General features: G+C 39.4%; 1 long non-coding RNA gene across 1 annotated transcript; it reads left to right on the top strand.

Annotated features, from left to right (window-relative positions):
- The first annotated feature begins 16165 nt into the window (after positions 1-16165).
- On the top strand, positions 16166-16905 carry LOC119883215. The gene is made up of 3 exons (XR_005440605.1): positions 16166-16398; positions 16515-16741; positions 16832-16905. It is a non-coding gene; the product is annotated as an uncharacterized LOC119883215 (long non-coding RNA).
- The last annotated feature ends 6863 nt before the right edge of the window (positions 16906-23768 follow it).

Here is a 23768-nt window from a genome sequence, read left to right on the forward strand (position 1 = left end):
CGATCCAGCACAACAGTTTGTACCATACACGGAGCACTAGCACAGAGTCAGGATGATCAAAGATGCTTCACTCACCAAAGCTGAGGCCTCACTTCAGGAGAAAGGCGGAACACCGGCTTTTCCTCTGGGCAAACTTCTGGAGGACTAAAGTTTTTCAGAGAGCCTGCAGACTCATTGCTGCCCCGCAGTGCTGTTTAACATTTTCCACGGAGTTTAATAAACATTACGATCCGACCATCACTGAGCTCGTAGCAGTTTCCTCCACCTGTTTGTTGGGTAGCATGTTTAACCCTTTAAAGTAAGCTCAGTTTCACAGCATCGTCCAGATAACTCCCGCTGGTGTCATGTTTTGTAATCTTCTCAGAAAGATGAAGATGAAGACAGGTACAGGATGATCTCCCTCAAAGCCAGAGGTGCTTATCAGGTCACACACACTGTCAGTGGGACAGTGTCCGTTTAACATTAGCTTGCCGTTAGCGATGTTGCTAACCTGTTGCTATCTGCAGACTAGTATGGCTCTTACATACAGTACAGTACACAAAACTGTGTAGCAGTGTGACAAACTTATTATAAACTAGCCAGGCTACTGACTGTCTGTATATTCATTAAATTATACCTTTCTGTCTGCTGCAGCTTGTGGCTAAGTTACCTCCAGAGAATAACACACGCTGGAAGCAGCAGGCTGACTCGTAACCCCGCTCCGCTCTGCCTGTTAGGCCCACCCCTTAACCAATCACAATTTTAGGAAGGTGACAGGCATCTACAACAACGAATCGGAGGCCTCTCTTAAAAAAACCATCATAGTCAGTCGCAGCTCAGGGTCAGACAAAGCACAAAACTATGGACTAGTAACATGCATTTATGGAATAAGAATGTATACAGATGGAGAAGGAGAGGAGGAGAGAAGAGCTCAGTGCATCATGGGAAGTCTCCGGCAGTCTAGGCCTTGAGCAGCATAACTAAGGGATGGTTCAGGACTCACACGAGCATAGCCTATGACTATAAGCTTCAAAGAGGAAAGTCTTAAATGTGGAGATGCTGTCTGCCCCCTGAACTCAAACTGGGACCTGGTTCCACAGGAGGGGAGCCTTATAGTAGAAGCTCTGGCTCCCACAATACTTTTGGAGACTCTAGGAACCACAAGCAACCCTGCATTATGGAAGTGCAGTGGAGTAATCAGGCACAATTAGTTCTTTAAGATATGATAGTGCCTGACCATTAAGGGCTTTGTAGCTGAGCAGAATGATGGTCAGTAGTCTTGAATACAGCACTAAGATCTAACAAGAAAAGTACAGAGACAAGTCCTTTGTCTGATGCAATTACCAGGTCATTTTCAGCAGTGCTGCCTCTGTGCTATGATGCAGTCTAAACACTGACAAACAATGTGGTACATATCCTGTTAATTAAGACAGGTCATATCATATCGTGTAAGAAGGTGGGTGAAGAAAGTGAAAATTCATTCCCAGAATTTTGAGTTACAGATATCTTCTCTGTGTAGCCACTTTTGATGCCCATATGATTTATGTATAATGTGCAAACTATGTACTAGCAGGCACAGCTTCAAGGATTGTGGTATTTTGAATTCTGGCAGATGTGCAGATTCTATTTGTGTGTGAAAAACGTGTTTGCAAAAAAACCTTTTTCATGTCATTACAGCAATTCAGCTCTACTGTGCTCACCAGTCAGAATACAATGGCTAAGCTATTTAAACTCTAACTTCACAGGATCTCACAGCTTTCATCCAACCTTAAAGCAGATACAGGTAACAATCATTCATCAGTTTTTGGCTCTTTACAGGCTGCTGTGTATCTATCACCAGTAGTTATACTAACTGCACTTTATAGAGGGACATCGCCAGTTACCAAAAAATCAGCCACTAGCAGGCAGCTAGTGCAGTACCCTACATTTCATCAGTGGATGTCAGGCTTCACAGATAGTGAACTTGCTACCGGTTTAGGGACATGTCAGCAAGAAAGTTTGGTTCTTCTTTGGTATATGCATTGGCAAGTCACGACTGAGCTGGGCCACACATGCGCCTGTCATTTTCGGAATAGTAAATTCTCTCCTCTCACTATCTACATTGTGGCCAGTCACTCTGGAGTGTTTCTGATTTGCTTTTTTATTACCATAAGTAGGGGTGGAAAGCTTTGGCACAACTCCAAGTTTACTTGGCGATGTCGGGTGAGCGTCACAGCAGGTGGTAGAGCAATCATGCCATGCTCCTTTAGCCTATAAAGCCCATTTGAAGGTGCAGCCTTTGTGAGATTAAATAAAACTTAAACTGTAATTGTATCAGTACAAGTGTCTAACCAGCTAAACTTGTACCCTGTCCTGGTTGTGTGGCAAACAGATAGAATAGTGCTTTGCCTGATCATAGAACTAGGGTTAAACTTCTATATTACCAGTATTTCCTAGTGTAGGTCTCTTGTTATTGCTGTATCAGTTTATTCGGTTTCTCCCTTTCAGACAACTCTCAAGATAATTCAACACCTCTTTTATCTCTATCGCTCATTCTGTCCTCTGTCCTCGCCCTATTCTCCAGTCCCTCCCATTGCCCCTGTGCCTGCTGTTCATCCATGTGTGATTGATGGAGGGGTGCATCCATCGCTTCCTCCGCCACTCAGCACTCCTTTGTGCCCAAAGCCCCGCCATCCTTCTCTCTTACCTGCCGTCACCAGATGGCTCACCACCTGCCTCCAACATTCAACAAAAGCTGCAATTACCCTTCATGTCCAACAAAGGGAAACTCACACTTCAACAAATGCATAGTGCACCCACATGCAACTCTACACACACACATGCACGAGGATATTATCCAAGTAAGTAACCTTACACAGACAAACACATGCATTCATTGTTTCATATAAATTACTACTCATACTTTGTAAACATTTTGAACTGCACTCGTCATCGTTTTGTGTAATATGAAATGGTTCCACAACACTTGATGCATCATCAAAGTGTATTGACCGTGTTTGTGTTCTAATGCCACTTGCTTGGTCTACCCTCTCATTACAATTAGAATTATTTTTAAAAAAGTAGATGCCAATTGAGACCAACACACACATTCAGGGGGAAGCAACTGAAAGGTGCCTGTGCTTGTTCCTACAGGAATCCACACGAACATGGCCTCACATCATACGTCACGGAAACTCATATTCAGGCTTAGATGCACTCACACACACGCACAGGGACATGCACATTTACATACACACCTAGACAGTTGAGTTAATGATGGGTAGAGGAAGCGAGATTTGTTAGAACCTCAAGCCTCTGTCTTTATACCTTAATGATGGTTATTATTCTGTCATACTGTGACTCTCACTATGCAGAAACGTTACTGACTGCAATATATTTTCCTCTATACACCATAATTACACATGATTGATTATGCATGTGTGTGTCATGATGTGTGTAGGCAGTTCCCTATTGCTGCTGATAATTACAGTGATGACTGACAGCTGTAATAAACAGAATCACTGCTACACCTAGCGTTTTGCCCTAGGCTACCAGAAATCAAGAAAAAAAAAAATGCAAAAATAGACAGAGCTCTGAAGTAAGTATTTTTATCTTTCATTCAAGACTTTTGTGATTGAAGTGGGAACAAAAAATAAAAGCTGTAGGACTGTTACTCAAAATGATATGAATAACCTGTATCACTTTTCTCCATTTTCTTACTGTTTCTGAAAAGGTTCATTGTCAGTTGACAGTGCCCTATGCTCACTGTGCTGTGCTTAATTAATTGTGATGAAAGCAAAACAAATGTATGCATTTTAAATTAAAGAATATTTAATTAGACTACCTGAAAGAGTTATATTTTATTGTCAGTGTATTTTTTTAAAAGGTCAAATTCATTTGATAAAAAAAGACAGAAAAGGCCTATAACAGAATATACTGATTATTGAACATCCCCTACCTGACAAGCATTTTTTCATTCTGTCTTATGTCAGGTGACACAGTTTAAAGAGCAACAAAGTCTATGTAGGGACCAGGACAAGGTGGACACTAGTTTGCGAGTTTAGCTGCGGACAGATACACTCGCACAACGACACACATGACCAAACGCGTGATCCCCAAGTTTCCTTTAACCTTCCATAAATAAAATATTTTCCGAGGACGCTTGTAGATACCATTTGGTGTGACCACTGGGTTATAGCCATTTAATTTTAACTTTAACAAATGCCATATGTAGGCAAAGGCCCATGATCTAACCCCCCCCCCCCCCTTATATTGTCCAGAAACAGTGTGCCAACTGTCACAGGAATAAGATCTGGTCTAGGACATACCTTACCTACCTTACTCTTCCCCTAACCATCACAGCATGCCTAAACCTAAGTCAATGATTTTATGCATGTCAACTGGTTAACCCTACAGCTTCGCACATAGGGTTCACCTCCTTTTTGTTGACTGCAGTCTATGGGGACTAAACAGCATTAAAGAGGTGGTATTATGCTTTTTGGCTTTTTCTCTCTGCTTTATTGAGTTATATACCTTTTTTGTGCATGTAATAGGTTCGCAAAGTGAAAACTGTGAACTGTGAAAAGTGAACTGCCTGAAAACAGCTCATTTGTAGTCTAGCCGTTTCCCACAGGGATGAAAGGGAAGCAGGCAGTCAATGGATAAAGTTGTTACTGTGATGTAGAGACAGAGCTCAGTTAAAACTTTATGGATGAAAAATACTTTTGTTACAGATCTATAACTCACCACTCTGAAACTCTTGCTCCAATCCATGTTGCCAACATGTAGCCTACAGCTGAATCGAAGCTGTTTACCGTCTTCTGCTTCTGACTGGCTAGTAGTCCTTAACTAGGAATTGCGCATGTGCAACTCCCAACAAAGATCATTTAGAGATGTATCACTCCATAGCTAAAACAAAGCCTTCAACACTGGGTGAAAAGAGGAGCTGTTTTTTTTTTTTTTATTAAACAATGTAAACCTGTTCTGGTACAACCCCTAAATAGGATTTTGAACCTTAAAATGAGCATAATACCACCTCTTTAAATCACACATGAAATACCTTAAAATGCGTTGACATGGCATGCAAAATGTCCTTAAAAGTGGCGTGCTATTTATTTATAACTATAAACATTTATTTATAAGATAAACAAGTAAAACACAGAAGATGAACCCTAACTAAACGGTGTGTGTGAGTGTATGTGAGCTTCTTTGTTCTGCCTTTGTGTGTCTCGCGTGCATGTGCATGAACACACATCATCAGAACAAAGAAATCATGTGAAGCGGGAGCTTTAAAGTTCTTTTCCATCATGTGAGGTTGTGTTTAAGGCCAAATCAAAGTATGTGATCAGTGTATCAGTGCCAAGTTAAAAACAGTTAGCATGCAGAGACTGTGTCTGTGTGTCTGTGTCAGCATTGACTGAGAACTACAGTTACACAAAAAAACCTCATGCTGACCATGAAGTGATCATAACTATAAACCAAATCACAGCAGTACATGTACATCGATCAAAAGCTAAAGTCCTGTGCTTAGCCAAGTAATATTTAACACAAGCTATGTAAAGCTATATAATGCCCAGTTACGGTACCAGTTCGTAGAGAAAAAGAAGTTGCTATGGCATGCTAGTTGTTAGCTGGTGGTTCCATCATGGATTTAGCCAGGCGAGGAAGAATTGTGGTTCTTTTACATCCTTTTGCTTCTCCTCAGAGTTAGCCGTTTGGTGTTAATCTACTTTGTTGCTTCTGTTAGCATGTGAAATTAGCTGGCAGACTTCTGTCCAGAGAAATCAGAGTTATCATCCCAAGTTGTGTGTGTGTGTGGGGGGGGGTTAGTTGATCAAGTGACAGCATGAGTCATAGGTCATTGACCAATCGCAGCTGAAAGCTTGGTCCATAGGATGAATTAATTCCTGGAGGATTGTGGAAAACTGAGTTCAATGATTCACATGAATACAGCTTCTTCTGTGAAGTCCCTGTAGCCAAACAAAAGGAAGTCTGTGACATACTGTAAAGAGCGACAAAGTCCATTCAAGAGTTGGTTGGATGGGTCAAACATACACAGGACTTTCACTCAGGAGAAAGATGTTTAAGTCCCAGTCCTTGTGAAAGAAAGTCAAAGTTGACTTATTTGTTGCCTAATCCTAACCAAACTATGATAGATTCACAATGTTAACCGTGTATTTAATGTCATATGACTAACGTCATGTGACTTACATAATTTACTTAAGGTCTGAAACGCCTGACACTGGACTGGTACTTTCCAATGGTCATATATGTCATTTTGGGGCATATATGTTGTTTTGGGACAATTGACAATCAGCCTATTTTCATCATTTAGGTATGAGGACAAGTTGCCTACAAGTCCTACAATGTTCTGTAGTGTGTCAATATTGATACTTTGAAAAGTGTGTACAGTATTTTCATTTAGTGATATATTTATTTTGTTTTTACAAGCTATCATGACGGTACAGTACAGTGGTTCACTGTCCATTAACTTTTTTAATATATATGTGGAAATCTATACTCATGCGCAAGCATAAATATGAAGTGCAGTCCATGATCATATCACCTACTTTTATTGATTAATAAGATAAATTGCCATACTACTAATAAAACACAATATTAACTTTATCAGTGTAATTAACATAAACTCTCCAAAAGTGTCAGCCAGCAAAATATATCAAAATGATCATCGTTAATGGGCAAACAAAAGGTAAAGAAGACTACAGCATTGTCATGTATTTTCTTGTTTATTCAAATTCTAACCCCAAACACAAAATCTATTCCTTTCCCCTTTCTTGACAAAAGTAGCAACCAATTCTTGATGTTATGAAGGTCTATAGATGTTAAATATTTTTGTTCACACACATGCAAGATGCCGACCAAGCTGTTACACGAAAGTGACCATTAGGACACTGAAATGCTAACAGTGACGGCTGAAAGTTGCTCCACAAAGCATGATTACTGGCTAAGCTAGGCTTTCAGTAAATCCCTCCTCCCTTCCAAAAAACCCACAGAAAGCAGGTTTAAATAAGACTGACTTTAGTTAACATGATACTATATCCTTCCAGATAAACCTGATCCCTATCAGGCTGTCATTAATTAATTTATTTATTTTTTATATTGTCCTCAACTTCTACACCCATACTTTCCGCTTCACTACACAAAAAGCAGACTACTTACTGAACACTGAACATTGGCATTGAACTATTATTGTGCACTCCTGAATCCATAATGAATGTAATCTTGGGACACAAAACTCAGTTACCTGGTATTGTGATTAAGTGTTTTTGAGAAGTTTAAAGTATCTATATGGCTAGTTTGCTCTGTACAAGGTACAAGGTTGTTTATTTGTCATTATAAAACACAAGGTTGGATAACGAAAATATTTTTGTTGTCCCTTCGTGCTACACACACAGAACTTAACAGATATTAAAAGTAGGTTAAAATATGGTAACATTTAACCTGTTGAAAACAGGCACCTTTTTCCAGAAAAAAATAACGCCTAAAATAACATACCCAAAATGAATCAGGAATAGCTCCTCAACCATTTGGCCTAAATGCATAATTCTGGTCTCCTTTGAAAAGTCAGAAGCTAAGGAATATAAATCCATTGTATATTAATATATTTATTTTACTATTACAGACTACATGGAGATGCAATAAAGAAAAAATCTGAAATTTTCATCCTCGCCTGGTTAAAAAAAAGCTATATTTTAATGCAATAAACTATCAAAACCATCATAAGGAAGCCTATAATGCAACTGAATATCTTCTAATACACCTAGAATGCAACTGTAACTGTAAATCTGATGAAAATAAACTAAAATACAACAGTTATCGTTCAACAGCTTCAAAATATACCAGGCAAATGTCCATATTTTGGCAATATTTACTGTTAAAATATTGATTTTTTTGGTAGAAATCTTTAAAACACCTTTTCTGTCTGTATAACCAAGTTCCAAATGACAAAACATTGAAATATTGATAAAGTCCAACGGGTCATTTCCTCTCTGCAGAAATGTCGAGTGCAGGCTGGCAGCTCGCAGGTATTGCGCATTAATCAAGATTGCGCCCGCTTAGACTCGGAGCAACAACATCGGCAGGTTTTGGATTTAAACAGCGAAAAAAAAAATTTCAATCAGTAATTTTGCCCACAGCACCGTTGCCCGTGGTACCGGGGGCGTCTGTTTTCAACAGGTTTAAATAAAATAAAACACTAGGCTATATACATAGGTATTTGTATAGCCTACAAAGGATATATACATACACATATGAACCCAGAACATTCCTTATTGCATTTTTTTAAATTTTTGTCTGGGGAGAATGTGAACACCAGCAACAAGATAATGATATGGTTTCACCTTTACATTAAAAAGTCTGACATTTGTGAAAACCATCTTGTCCATCTTGATTGACACCAACCATCATTGATATAAAACACGGAGTCCGCCTCCTATCATCCTGGCGGAGTCTTGCGCCGAGTACTTGATGGGGTAGATCTGTCAAAGCTGGGCCAACGTGGCTCCTTTCCTGACTCTCTTTCCTTTCCTCTGAGCTATCACCGCACCAGCAGTGGTGCCTGGCCTGTATTGCGGTCCACTACTTTCTAATCCAAAAACCCCATCTTCCATTTCCAAAGATTATTTTTGTCATGATTAATACCTGTTTCGAAATAAAGCTGATGAAAACAGCTTGAAAACAGATGAAAAACAATAGTGTAGAAAAGTTTGAAGGAGCTACCAGCCGCTATATCAACTGGCTGTGATGCAACATGTTCAACTAAACTGGAAACGTCTTAATTTGTAAATAACATGATCCGTAAAAATCAATACAGTACTGATTGAATGACTTGTAGGGAACCTTTTGGCTAACATAAATTGTTTTTGTGGAATTCAGCTACACTGCACAGATCTCAGTATGACCAAATTAACTTGCAAACATCTCAACAGTATAAAGTAAAGGTTCCCAAAGAGTAAAGTGTACACCTTCAAAATGACTCATTTTTGTCCATTTTAGTATTTTATTGGCCCATTTTCATTTGCATTATGCGCAAGAACTTTCTTCTATGCGCCAGTGCTTTTCAATAAATTCACTTCTTTGAATTCATACTCAAGTGAACATTGATTTGGCTTTATTGAAAAGTGGATCACTTATTTGATGCATGGCCTCACAATGGCTTGAGCCATCAGTGAAATGTCCATAAAGAAGTAGAGCAAAGAGAATTACAGTGGGGAAAATAAAATGAAAAAAGTGCTTGCTCATCCATGCATGACGCTGCCTTCCTTCTCCCTTATTTACTCGATTTCTGGTTATGATGGATATATCAAATATGATTTATTTCCCTCTCATATTTCACATTGCATCTGAATATATATGACTGCAAAGTGATGTTATTGGTTATTGCTGCTTGCAGATGCAAATGCACACACACACACACACACACACACACACACAGTAAGAGGATGTTTCTCCCACAGGGAGGCCAATCAGACTTAGCTGTCTCCTGGTGCAGCAATCAACAATGACAGGCAGACCAATTACATTAGTTAATCATGTAATATCAATTATTCCACTCCACAGATTATATTCTTACACTACTTTACATACACAGCAAAACTGCCAGTGTTAATTTTCAGTGTTAGTTGAAATTAAGATAATTCATTGCTATTTTGACACTCCATCATGCACTACTAACACCTGGAGTGAAAAATCCAGAAAGTGTTGGTGTGGATTTTGGTCATTTTTTAATTTTCATTTCTTCTGACACTAATTTGCGTGTGTCATTGATTGCTCCCACTTTTCGGTGAAGAAGCGCCTTCCAGAATCTGCAGTTGCAATTTTCTCTACTGATGTGGTAAGTTTTATTTGATAAAATTTAAGGTTTTAGCTTGAGATTAGCATAAGTATTATCACAAAGTATGAAGTTATTTGCATTAAAATATATATTTTGTAAATGTCAAAACCCATTTTAAACCGTGTTTTGTCGAACTGGCCAATTGCTAGCATAACTTTAACTTTAGTAGTAGGAGAATATAATGAACGCTATCCGATAGTTGATCATATAACATGTTTTTTTATGTTTTCACTTGCAAATGTCTTAGTTTGGTCTGCTTGGTGAAATTTGAGATAAGTGTTAGTCAGTGATGAGTTATGGTTACGTTTGTTGTTTAACATTAGTTACAGCCTCGCAAGCCATAATTACCATTGGCAGTGTTAAGCGCTTCTTTGAGCTCAGGCCTTTCGGTGGCCAATTAATGTTAGCGACAGACCGCAGAGGTGAATAACGTTAACTTTAGTAACTGAGTTGATTTTAACGTTACTCTGTTACATGTTCTCGAGCAACTTTTAAATCAATCTTATTTGTCAGAGTTTGAATAAACATTAAATGTTAACATTACTCTGTTAACCTTACATCGGTAAGGATAAAACTCGTGCATGTTAATGTTGTTGTTCATGCATGTTGTCCTACCATAGTCTAGCCTCCACTGGCTATCAAACAGGACTAGCAGGTAATATTTACAGACGAATTAATTGCGCATTGTCTTCCGATTGTGAATGCTGGTATGAAGTCTGTAACTTACATCAGAGAACCGTGTTGACAATGAGCTGACAGCGAGCAGTAAGCGTGTCTGTTGTGATCAAGTGGGAAGCTTCCAGTCTGAGACGTGAATCCAACACACAAGTCCCTTAAACTTGCATTCTATCGAACGGCCAGCAGGGGGCGACTATTCTGGTTGCAAAATGAACTCCGGTTCCATTAGAAATAATGGTAAAATGAGGCTACTTCTCAGCTGATTTATTACCTCAGGAAACACTTTCCTAATGAGTTTATAGTCTCAATCCCTAGTTTCAAGTCTTCTTCAACACAACATGATTTTCATTTAGTTAATTATAGTCCCATTTAGAGGAAAATAGACAAGAAAGCAGAGTATGCTTTAGGGCCGGATTATCTATGATCTATCCATGGCGACCTGTCAATCAGGCTAGAGTGACTCCTACCCACGGCACTGTGTAAAATTTACCAGCGCAGTTGAAAGAGCTTATTGCAGATATATTCTAGTGCAGGGCAAAATTGAGAATGAATTGACCACACTTTGTGTATATCTAAAATACTGGATAAACATCTATTTCCTCAGATTCACAAGGCACATTAATATGTGCAGGAGATTATAACACTGTAATAAATTATAAATAGGACACATCCAATAATAAGAGGACTGTAACTCCTCAGACTAAATTAGTAAGAAAGGGTTTGGATGAAATGGGCTTACTGGACGTCTGGAGGGACTTGCACCCACCTGATAAATGTTATTACATTACATTACATCTGGGTGGTGATGGCGCAATGGATAAGACAAACGCCTTTGGTGTGAGAGACCCGGGTTCACTGTGACCCATTCACCATTGTGTACCTGAGCAAGACACTTAACCCCTCGTTGCTCCCGTGGCGTGCGACCTCTGACATGTATAGCAGTTGTAAGTTGCTTTGGATAAAAGCGTCAGCTAAATGAAAACGTGATGTAATACTTTGTACTCTGCCCCTCACACAGTCTGTTCGAGAATAGACTATTTCTTTATGTTTCAGAATGACAGATAAAGGATCCTGTATTGCAATATCAGAACCAGAGATGTTTCAGATCACTCACCAGTCTACTTGACATTACATTTGCATAGCAGGCTAAAGAAAGGCTTAAAACAAGTCTGCTTAATAATAAAGCAGTCGTGCAACAAGTTTGTGCTGAAATTAAGACTTTTCTTGGCCTCAACGACGATGGAGAAGTGAATGCAAATATACTATCGGACACTTTGAAAGCAGTTATTAAAGGTAAACTGATATCACTCAGCACAGCAATTAAAAAAACTAAAGAAAATAACCTTAAACACCTTGAAAAAAAACTAAAGGAATTAAAGAAACAACACAGTAAGAATCAATGTTCTGAACTGATAATTAAAATTAAAGAAACTAGAAACAGATTATAGACATTTATAAAGAAGAATTAGACAATAAATATAAATTTCTAAAACAATCGTACTATGAAGTGGGTCCTAAAGCTACAAAATTATTACAAGGAAAATATGCGAAAAACAGTTCTCACAATCAGAATACTGGATCTCAAAACAAGACAGTATAAGTATAATTTAGACAAAATTGAAATTGAATTTCAAAAATATTACAAGGCCCTCTGTTCACAACCCAAACAGGAATGTAGGGAGAATATAAAAGCATTTGTAGATCTCCCATCAATCGGGGAACGTCAAAATGAATGTCTAATCTCAAAGATTACGAGCAACGAATTGGAAGGTGTACTGAATAAATTAAAAAATATTAACACATATTAATTGGACACTTGAGAAAAGAGCATATCCACCTTTTTGGAGTGAAGCTATCATTTCAGTCATTCCAAAAGAAGGCAAGGATAAAATTTTATGCAGCTCATATAGACCAATCTCAGTTCTAAATCAGGATTACAAACTGTATGCTTCCATCATGTCCAAGAGACTAGATTCTTATATTCCTGAACTAATTGAAAGTGACCGAACCGGTTTTGTTCGGGGCCATCAGACACAAGATAATATTAGATACTCTCTCCATATGATACAGAACATTAGAAAAACAAAAAGTACAGCCGCCCTAGTCAGTCTTGACACTGAAAAAGCCTTTGACTGCGTTAGTTGGGAATATTTGTTTTTAGTCTTGAAGCGGTTTGGCTTTACTGAAAAATGAGTTAACAGTATTAAAACATTATACTATGCCCCCACTGCAAGAATTAGGATAAATGGCCGTCTTACTGACTGTATAAAACTGGAAAGATCCACTCGTCAAGGATGCCCCCTTTCACCAACCCTTTTTGCACTCTACATAGAACCATTGGCTCAAGCAATAAGACAGGACTGTAAATACAGGGAATAGTGATCAATAACTGGGAACACAAAGTGACTTTATACATTGATGATGTTTTGCTGTATGTCTATTACCCAGATGTTTGCCTCCCTACCCTTTTAGATTTTCATGACTTATTTGGCACATATTCAGGCTGTAATCTCAATATACAAAAAATACAAATATTAACTTTAAACTACATCCCCTCGTTTGAGCTTAAACAAAGAATCCCCATCGACTGCTCTCAAAAAGTAATCAAATACCTGGGTGTTAGGTTAACACATTGCCCTAATGATTTGTATAAAAAAAACTATGAAATTGTGAACATCAAAATTAGAAAGGATATGAATTATTGATCAATATTCCTGTTGAGTTTTAATGCAAGAATTGACATTATAAAAATGTCCATTATACCTAGACTTGCTGTTTTTGTTTATGTCATTACTATTTAAAATCCCAATTAGTAAATTTCATGAATGGGACAAGAAAATCTCACAATTTATTTGGAACAAAAGCCAAGGATTAGATATAGTACGTTAACTACCAGTAAGGAGGGTGGTGGTATGTCTCTCCCTACTCTTAAAGACTATTACATTTCGGCCCAATTAAAAACTATAGTTCTCTAGTGTGACAATGCATATGAGGCCAGATGGAGAGAAAACATAAAAACATCCCAATACAGGCAATGATCGGAGATCATAAAATAGTGATGGCTTAACAGGACCAATTGAGCCCCTTTGTTTCAATCACCTTGCATAAGTGGTTTGATGTGGCAAAGCAATGACATTTTTGGACCCAGATGAAAAGACTTAGATGGGTAGCACATATGGAACATCCAAAGTGACAGAACTGAATGAAAGAATAAATAAATAAATGGGGAAATAAATGCAAGAAAGAATGAATGAATGAACAAAAGAATAAATAAATAAAAGTGCAAGAAGAAGTTGTACGTTTCTAACTACTAGGTAGTAGTAGAAGCTCTCCTTTATTAGTAGTGGAATTTTGGACAAATGGAGGACCACAGCTATTATTTAGCACAAGAGCCGACGGAGTGTGTATCTGCTTCGATGAAGCGAAAGCATGATGAAGCCAGACTTATACGGGAGCGACGCAGGCAGAAATCACGGGTAAACATCGGTGTGGCTTTTCCCAGATAGAAGGGTCTAATGAGGGAAAAAAATTTTCAAAGCGACCCTGAAGTTGCCAGTTTTCTTATGGACAGGTAAGCTATTCCAACTTTAGCATTGCAAATTGCAAACTGTTGTTTGATGATGTTAGCATTAGCCAGAAGCTAGCCATAGTTTAATGTGGTTCTTCTCCCTCGCTGTGTTATGGCTTCGCTATGTGGGGATAAATGTGCTGGTTACGTTCGTGAGACAATCAGCTAATTAGTATTATTGACCGCAAAACAGTAAGTTAGCCTACAGCATAACAGCTCATATTAGCCAGCTAAACTTTTACTACCCTGTTAGAAGAAATATGTAACGTTAGTTGGATTGTTATTTCGAAGGTTGTTCTCCAGCGCTTCGTCTTTGTTTTGTGAACAGTGTGAAAAATGTGTCTTGTGTTTGTGAGACAATCACCTGATGATTACAATTAACTAAAAAACCGTAACATTGCATGGAGGATGGTGGCTCAGATTAGCAAGCTAAATGTTTACTGCCCTGGTGGAAAACATTTATATTTACTGCTAACAGCATTACGATAACAACACTGTGTGCCTATCAAGTGACTAATTATGCTTATGCTTATTATTAGAAACAACGTATTTGTTTGTATTGCTTCTACGGTGCATACAAAGGTTACCACAAGCTCAAATTATGGCTGTCAGTACTTATTTGTGTTATATTATATTGTAGAGCACCCTTGATCCTCACCTGACTATGGCTTTGTAAACTTACCCATGATGTGGTTTATAATGGACTGTGGTACAGAAACAGTGACATTTTTACACACTCTTGGCTTACGTTTTCCATGTTGTCTGTCGGTGATCATACTTGCACTAGATGTGATAGTTTTTGGGATGTTCAATTTATTAGGCAAGATGAGCAAACCCTACCAAGATATAACACATTGTGGATTACAGTACAGTAATGTATTACAGTCATGTAGCACTTCATTTATTGAGGCTGCTGCTGTTTCTCCAGCTACGAGACAGGTCCTGCAACATCGACTCCCTTGGAGAGAAAACCTTTGCAAGTCCCAGCTACAGCATTGTCTAGCATTGGTGCTTCTAGTGGAACAGACCGGTAAGTCATGCATACAATATATTAATTTTGTCCTAATAGCTTTGATTAGAAACATGAACTTTATGATTAGTGTGTAATAGTGTGTTATTTTATTTTTGGTCTATATCTACTGTTGAATGAGCATATGTGGGATTTACACAACTTGCTCCGGTTATTCTTTACAGAGATGAGCATCTTGATGTCATTCCAGAAGCCACAGAAATTCAGGGCCTTGAACAAAGGTAACATGTACACATCATAACTTTTAGCCCTATATTGCTTTTCTCCAAATGTTCATAATATATATTTGTAATATGTTTTTTGCAGCTTACATGACATGAGCATTGTTGAGGAGGACTTGGAGGAAAATGTTTTCAATCACCCAATGAACAGTGTGTAAGTAGTACTTCCTAAATACATGTATTATTTTTCATTGATATTATTTGAGAACTCATTTTTATCTGAAAGTTGTCATTATGTAAAGAATTGATTGGGCAGATAAAGCTTCATCTTACTCCCTTGAAAGAGATGATGGACAGAATGGTTTCAGCTCTGATGAAGAGGATCTTCCACCAATTTCTATACGGTGTGTTATTTGTCAGTCTCAATTTGCAATTGTTTTGTGGTATTTGTTTACTACAGATTTTTGTGCCTCATTAGAATGGACTTCCTTGCCTGCACATTAAGACCCTCTTGATGAGCCTTCTCCCTGTGATCATGACCCTGTTTTCCCAGAACCATAGAATGTCCTTTGTGAAGATGACATCATAGGTGTCATACCCTCCATAGTATACGAGAACTGCTTAAGACAACTGGCTACATTTCTGATCCTGCCTGTGGATAAATGCACTGGCCTTCTGAGGACTGGTGCGCCGTGCAACTCTGTTGCACCCTTTGAGATCAACATCACCACCAAGGTCACAGCAGCTACTATTGAATGGGTAAGTCCAGACAATCACAGAATATCACAACTTTAAATTAGTATTAAAAAAAATGTTATACCAAAAGCCAGTGCTGTACATGACAAAAGCAAATGTTTCTTTTGTGGGACTTTTAGATATAATGGACACAGCTTGTGGAGGTGGAATTCCTAGCCTGTGATGAAGTTTGGGATGCAAGCTGGAGATTTCTTGTCCACCAACATTTTGTTGTCTGGCAACAACTACGCAAAGGTTGCCCTCTTGTTCAAATTCATGAACATGGGGATGGTGAACAGGAACACTTTCTTCTCCATTCAGGACACTTATTGCATCAATACAATAAAGGACTTCTGGGAAGAGAGAAGGACAGAGGTTCTTTGTGGCCTTCAAGGGAAAGATGTTATTGTCCTTGGTGTGTAGTTGATACTGTATTATGTAACCTAGCTATTGAATACACTAAGCAATGACAGTATGGAAACAACTAATAACTGTTTTTCTGTTGAATTATATTTTTAAAAATTTCAACAGATGGCAGAAATGACTCTCCTGGTCACTGTGCACAATACTGCAGCTACACCACCATGGAGAATGACACCAAGGAGATCATTCATGTTGCCACCATAGACAAGTGGCAAACATCATGGAAGTCTGTCGTCTTGGAGAAGGAGTTTCATCCAGACTGGACAAGCTTACATCAGAAATAAAGCTAGTGGAGATCTGCACAGATGCTCATGCCCAGATTGGTGCCCTTATGAGTAAGTATTCATGTGATATATTGTATGGATGCATGTGTATAACAGCAATATAAATATTATAGCAACATGACATTATTTACCACTTCATAGACCCAGACAAAGGCAAATACAAGGCCCTTGGAATTCATGACAGTCTGGACATATGGCATGGTGCGAAGAAAAATAGCAGCAGTAAGTGTAATAACTGGCTAATGTTGTGAAACAATTATTAACCATAAAGTTACTATTCTGTACATCAGGGTTATTGAACTATGTGCAGTTGATGGATGACAATTTGTACACGTTTCATCTTATTCTGCTAAGTACACTGTGACCAGCGCATATTATTTTCAGTAGGTAGCCTAAATTACAGTTTACAATTTGAACAGTAATAAGTGATAAGTAAGGCTACAGCTGTCCCCTATTATGTAAATATAAATAAAATTGGTATTGGAAATGTTATGGCAAAGTTTGAAATTCTAATGTTCAAATGTATATAATGAGAATAAAAACACCATGTGCTTCTATTTCTTACCTTTTTATTTTTTCGATACCATAGAACTGCAGTTGAACAGCTATAACACAATATAACTATACAACATACATCAAATTTAAATAAAAAGGGGAGAAATATGAATAAATATATATAGAAATGTAATAGTAAATCAAATGTTAACTATGTACATTTGTTTGATTCCTTGATGAGGCTGAGGCAGGTTTGTGTGAAACTTTATGACCATGCCAGAGAGCCTGGAAGGAAATTCACAGTCCAGGAATAAAAACCGTGTAGTGTCCTTGAGGATCGGGGAACTTGTCTCTAATCCTCCAAACACAACTAGGAACAACAAGTTGGTTTCCCTGGCCTAAAGCTCCATGTTGACAATAGATGAAGTGTCTATAGGCACCATTGCGGTCCTCCCTGTTGTCATCCCCAGGCTCCCTGATGTGGCCTAATGCCGTAATGTCCTCCCAGTACTGCCTGTGAATGCGAATAAAGCCTTCTTCAAGGCAGTACTGGGAGAATTGTGGCAGTAGGCTCACACTGTTTGCTTGCTCCTGGCCACAGCATTTCCATACAGTTACCACAAGTACACCAAGGTACTCCTGGCACTTCGGCAGAAGGTGGGGCACCATGTCTGCGCTGATGCATCATCAAGGCATCAAAGACCAGGACTGGCTGCCTCTCCAGCAGAAGGGTGGAGAGCTCTGTGTTCTTCAAGGATCATCTCCTGGAGAAGTCTGAAGAAAGAGGACACAGGGAAAAATACTCAATATGCAATATTCTCTGCTTCAATACTCTGGTTACTCTGTCTCGATGTTGTTTTTAAGATTGTATCCATTCCAAATGAAATATACTGGTACTCATTATTACTATTAATATTTAATGCACTACTACTATTTATCATTACACTTCTGTTGATGCTGTAAATTACTTTACATGTCCACATTACCTTTATTTAGATTTAGATTTTATAATTTTTATATTTAATTGACATGCAAGCTTAGCAGTTGTGACCAAGAATTTCCCCTCAGGTATCAATAAAGAATTTGTGATTCTTTTAAAATAAGGCTTTATAAGTTGCATGACATTATGTATATGCCTAATGCAGATGTTACAATGCTGCCCAGCAACAATGTTGATGCACTGTGTTGTTCTTTGTTTCTGACTCAAGTATTTTAAAAAAAGTTAACACACCCTGTGTTCATTATAAGGTCATTTTCTCCAATCAAGTTTCCCTCAGCTCATAAAAACTAAAATAAAGCCAGACTTCAGAGTGACTGGAAAATATCTGCAGCGCGTCTTCCGGCATGTTGTCACTGACCCAAACAAACCTATGTTTCACACTGAGCGTCTGCTTCTGTGAGACTGTCGCTTACTTCAGTTGATGCTGGACAGTATTTGCTGTGCGTTTATAATAGCACGGTAACCGAAACCGCTGGTGATTAAAATGTGTACCGTAACAATAACTGTCGGGAATTTTACCATGGTTTATCATTAAACCGGTAATCATTTCATCCCTACATGTTATTATGTTGTCTGTATTTGTATAGCGTCTTTTTAGTCTTTCGACAACTCAAAGCGTTTTTACAGTACGTCACATTCACACGTATTCATAGCTTGAACGGAAACAAACATTCACACACACTGATACACCAATGGAACAGCCATCTAGGGCAACTCACCCAGATCTTCTGATTAACGAGAAACCCAGTCTACCTCCTGAGCCATCCAATGAGGCTGATTCGGATCAGTCAGTCATTTCTTGCATCAGATGGCGCTGGATGATGCCCATGCAACTGAACTGAACTCAATCCAACAGTTTCCGGCTATAAAAAGAAAAATGAAACAGAACAGTTCACAATTTTCTCTAAACTGGCTTGTGTAAGTAACAGAATGTGTGAACAGTAACTTGATAACCCCAACTGTCCAAAAAACATAGTAGCTATATGTAAGTCATTTCAGCTAACTTGATCCCCATAAACGTGCAGAGGGCCGCCTCTTTGTGGAGTTCTCCCTCCTGATTGAAGAAAGTGTTGTGGAATAACAGAAAAATGTCTCTTCTGCTAACTGCAAACTGTAAATAAAATGGTTGGTACTGTTACTACCTTGTACTATTTAAGTAACATTTGTGTAATGATTTAACTCATTGCTGTAGTGCATTGCATTTAACATACACCATGGGGCTAGACAGGATCATTCGTTCTTAAAAAGGTAACAGATTAACCTTTTATTTTTCTTTTCAACAGGAACATTTCTATGACCACCAGAGGCTCTGGTTACCTGGCATTGGGGGTTGAAAGCAGTCCAGCCAAACTCTGCTGAAGAGACCAAGAAATCGAAATCCACTTTTCAAGATGGCCTTAAGACTACTCGCAACATGTGTTCAATTGTGAGGCAGTTGACAGGTGATGAGTGCAAGGAAGCTATTTTAGAGATGAGGCGCTCGACTGACATAAACCTCGTGAAACACAAGATGAATGCAACACTTCAGCACAGACAAAAGGTGGTGGCGGACTCTATGAGTATAGGCGCAGCACTCTAAGGTTATCGCTATTGGGGTTACCCCTTCCACGCGCCTGCACAGCACTGACAACTTTAGTCTACGCCCACCCACAGCGTGGGCCTCTCCTACGTCCGCACCTTGTATTTATACAACGGTGAGACCCAGCCTTCAGCTCCCAAATGCCTATACTCATAGAATCTGGGTTACAGTACGTAACCCGCATTCTATTTCGTATATGCTATGCCCTCTAAAACTATTGGGTTAGAGGCGAAGCAGGATGAGTCAACGCCTCACTGGTCCATACGGTTAATGCGCGTAAAACCAGCACCAAATCCCAATGTGGGGCAACAGGCTGCATCACAGGCCTCCACCTCCGCACCCCCCTAAGTAAACATTTCACCAGGGGGTGGGAGAACACAGTCCTGTCCATGAAGCCCTCGTGACAGGACGAAATGGCGGCAGTGTAGGTTTTAACCCTACTGAACGCCAGCCCCCTGTCCATGAGCAACTGGAGGAACGAAAGCACCGCCGGCAGCAGACAGGTGACCAGGTCTGCCCCCTGGTCCAGACACCAGCATTGGAAAGCCGACCACTTAGAAGAGTAAGAGGACTGAGTGGAGGCAGCTCTCGACCCTTGGATGGTGCAAACCACCTCACAGGAGAGACCTAAGCCCTCCAGGTGTCGCCTTTCAGCGGCCAGACCCAGAGAGGCTGGCCAAGGAACGGGTAACTCCTGAGAGAGAACGTCCCCCCTCCAGGGGAGTTTCCACGGCTGCCCCACAGGGGAACCAGGATGCGCTGGTGCGCTCCGGGGCCACCAGAATCACCGCCAAGGTTGAAAACTGCAGGCAATCCAGAAGGCACTGGATCAACCACACTGGCAGAAAAGCAGGAGGCCAAAGGGGGTGAGCGAAGGCATCCACTCCCAGCGGGGGACGTCCCGCGGGCTCAGAGAAAACCAAAGGGCGCACTGAGCGTTCTCCTTGTTGGCAAACTGATCCATCTCTGACCTGCCGAACCGGAGCCAGATCTGGTCCACCAGATCGTGATGGAGGCGCCAATCGTCTTGCCGAGGGCCTCCCCTTGACATAACGTCCGCCCCTCTGTTCAGCACGCCAGGGATGTATTCTGCTCTGATGGAGAGCAGGTGAGTGTACGCCCACAGGAGCAGCCGTCTGGCCAGACCCGGCAGCTGCGCTCTCACCGGCAGGTAGGAAGACATCGATTCTGCAGGTAGATTCTTTTCTTCTTTCTTCTAGCTCTTTAGACTTCAAGCTCAGTGCTGAAGAAAATAGGGAGCTGGAGGCTGGGTCTTACCGTTGTATATATACAAGGTGCGGACGTAGGAGAGGCCCACGCTGTGGGTGGGCGTAGACTAAAATTTTCAGTGCACGGAAGGGGTAAACCCAGTAGCAATAGCCTTAGAGGGCGAAGCCTATACGAAATAGAACTTTGAACTGTGGAGAGCCTGGATGATCATTTGTTTTTTGTACATGCTCTGGTTACAAGCGGCACTTATCTGGAGCACGTGGAGACTGTGCTGATTCAGATGTTGCCAGCAATTTTGAGTTTCAGCCTGGAGCTAATGTTGGAACCTCTGTTTCACAACCAGTGACTCTAGCTCCTTCTGTAACAGTCACTACACATATCCCAGTGGAAAAAAACAAATACTAGTTTTGGACAAGTCCAGGCCTCAGGAGTTCCTGTAAGTACTGTGCATTGTTTAGTTGGTTCAATGGAGGAACTGGTTAATGATATCCTTGCCCATGCAAAACAAGCTGTTGTTGAATGTTCATCTGACACATCAAGAGAAACCTTAAATAAAGTTCAGGATTGTTTTGATCAGCTTCAAAACCATTCTCATGTCTTAACACAGAATCTAAAAGGATGAAGCATTTTGAGGAAACAGACAACAGTAGAACCAGTATAGCATTTCCTTGGTGTTCATTTTGAAATACGCAGAAATAGAACAACAGGCACATACAGATAAGTTCCTGTCAATGATAAGTTTATCCATGTACCCATCATAGGGTCTCTTTCATCTGTGTTTCGGAACAGGGAACTCAGTTTCCAAATAGCAAAACCACACCAAGAGGGTTTCTACAGAGATATAAATGATGCTACTTCAGGAATCTCAGTTAATTCTCACAAAGCTACCATGCTCTTCAGATCCAGCTCTACTATGATGACTTTGAAACTGCTAATCAATTAGGGTCAAAAAAGGGAGTGCACAAACTTGGGTGTATTTATTTTATTTTGAAAAATCTGCCACCAAAGCTAAATTCTGTGTTGATGAACATTCATCTTGTAGCCCTCTTTCACTCAGAGGACTTGAAGAAATATGGGTTTGATCCTATTCTAAAGCCACTTATTGATGAACTTAACTGGTGACATCTTAGCTTTACATGGCCTTTTTGGTTTTGTTGAATCTTTCAGTGCAAATTATTGTTGTCAATTGTGTTTAACTGATGACTGCAGTCAGTTTTTAATGAAGATCATCCAGGTTTAACTCTGCGTTTGAAAGACCTTCATTCAGAACACTGTAGAACACTTAACATTTTGCCATTCAGCAAAATCCAGCTTTGGCCTCAACATATGGTGTTAAAAGACCCTGTCTGCTCAATTCCCTCCAGCTGTTCCATACTGTAGACAACTACGCTGTAGATAAAATGCACAATCTACTGGAAGAGGTGGTACAATATGAGTTAAAGCTTGTGTTTCAGTACCTGATTAAGAACTCCATATCGTTAAATTCATTGTCAGAGAGAATTGTGAGCTTTAATTATGGATATACACAAAAAAAACAGGCCAGGTGGGCTAAAACTGGATGGCAATAGCAAAGATCTTGGACATAATGCTATTCAGTCATGGCATTACGCAATACCCCACTGATGTTTGGCGATTTAGAATTGAGAATAACCAATTATTGTGAAAATCATAAAATCTGTCCAGGTGGTAAATTATTTAATATGAGCGTGTTAAGTGTAACGTGTAAGGTGGGCTAATGTGACAGAGCTAACTTACCACAGGAGACACAAAGTTAGCCAACTGCACAGCAGACTTACCTGGATACCGTTGAGTTAAAAGAAGATTCTCCACTTTATTTTTTCCGCTACTGGTTGAAACAAGGCTACAGTCCTTTTACTTGTTGTCTCTACAGATGAGGATGACGCTAGCTAGTGCTGTGAATATCCTGTCAATTCATGGGAGAGAATGTCGCTGTTGCCACCTGCTGGTGTACCCAGTAAATTGCTGTCAAACTTACAGTTTTCTGTTTACACATCTCAGCGGGACAGAGTGGACAAAATTCCACAAAAAGATCTTTGTACAGATTAAATTGTGTTTATTTGCAAATCACACTGTGTTTTTGTGGATATGATTTTACACAACACAAATGTAAAAATACATGTTGGGTAGTGAGATATTTGTGTATATGTTTATTTACAGATCTCTGCAGTACACATTGGACAAAATTCCACAAATGTGTAAAAAGGAACTTACAAATGTAACGTGACCCACAAATTGACAGGAAGTAATCCGCAAATGTATATAAACTGTTTTGTGTGTACACATCACTTTTTATTTTTGTGGATATGATTTTACACAACACAAATGTAAAAACACACATTTGTGAATAGTGAAATATTTTGTAAATCATAGTACACATTTGTGGATTGTCTTCTGTGGGTTACAAATATTAAAGTCCAATTAAATCTTCCATAGATTTCATCTATTGTAAGTCATGGTATAATTTGCTATTTGAAACATGATTTTTGATCATGCTTTTTAAATTCCTTTTTCCATATAAAAATTTGATTTGGAAACACCACCTAATGATCCATTACCCAAGCTGTATTAGGAAAATTGGGCCACACATGTGGTGCAGGAGGTTTGAAGGTAAGCACAATTTCTTCAAAAAGTCTGTAAAGAACTTTAAAAACATCACAAAAACAATTGTAAAGAAACAGAATGGCTTATCATTTTGAAAATTTGTATTTTAAAAGATTTCAATTTGGCTCCATTTCTGAAGTCTTGGTCAGCAG

Source organism: Micropterus salmoides, unplaced genomic scaffold (assembly GCF_014851395.1).
Source record: "Micropterus salmoides isolate LMB-PRFRI ecotype aquatic unplaced genomic scaffold, ASM1485139v1 Ms_hic_scaffold_3, whole genome shotgun sequence".
In the NCBI taxonomy this organism is placed as follows: domain Eukaryota; kingdom Metazoa; phylum Chordata; class Actinopteri; order Centrarchiformes; family Centrarchidae; genus Micropterus; species Micropterus salmoides.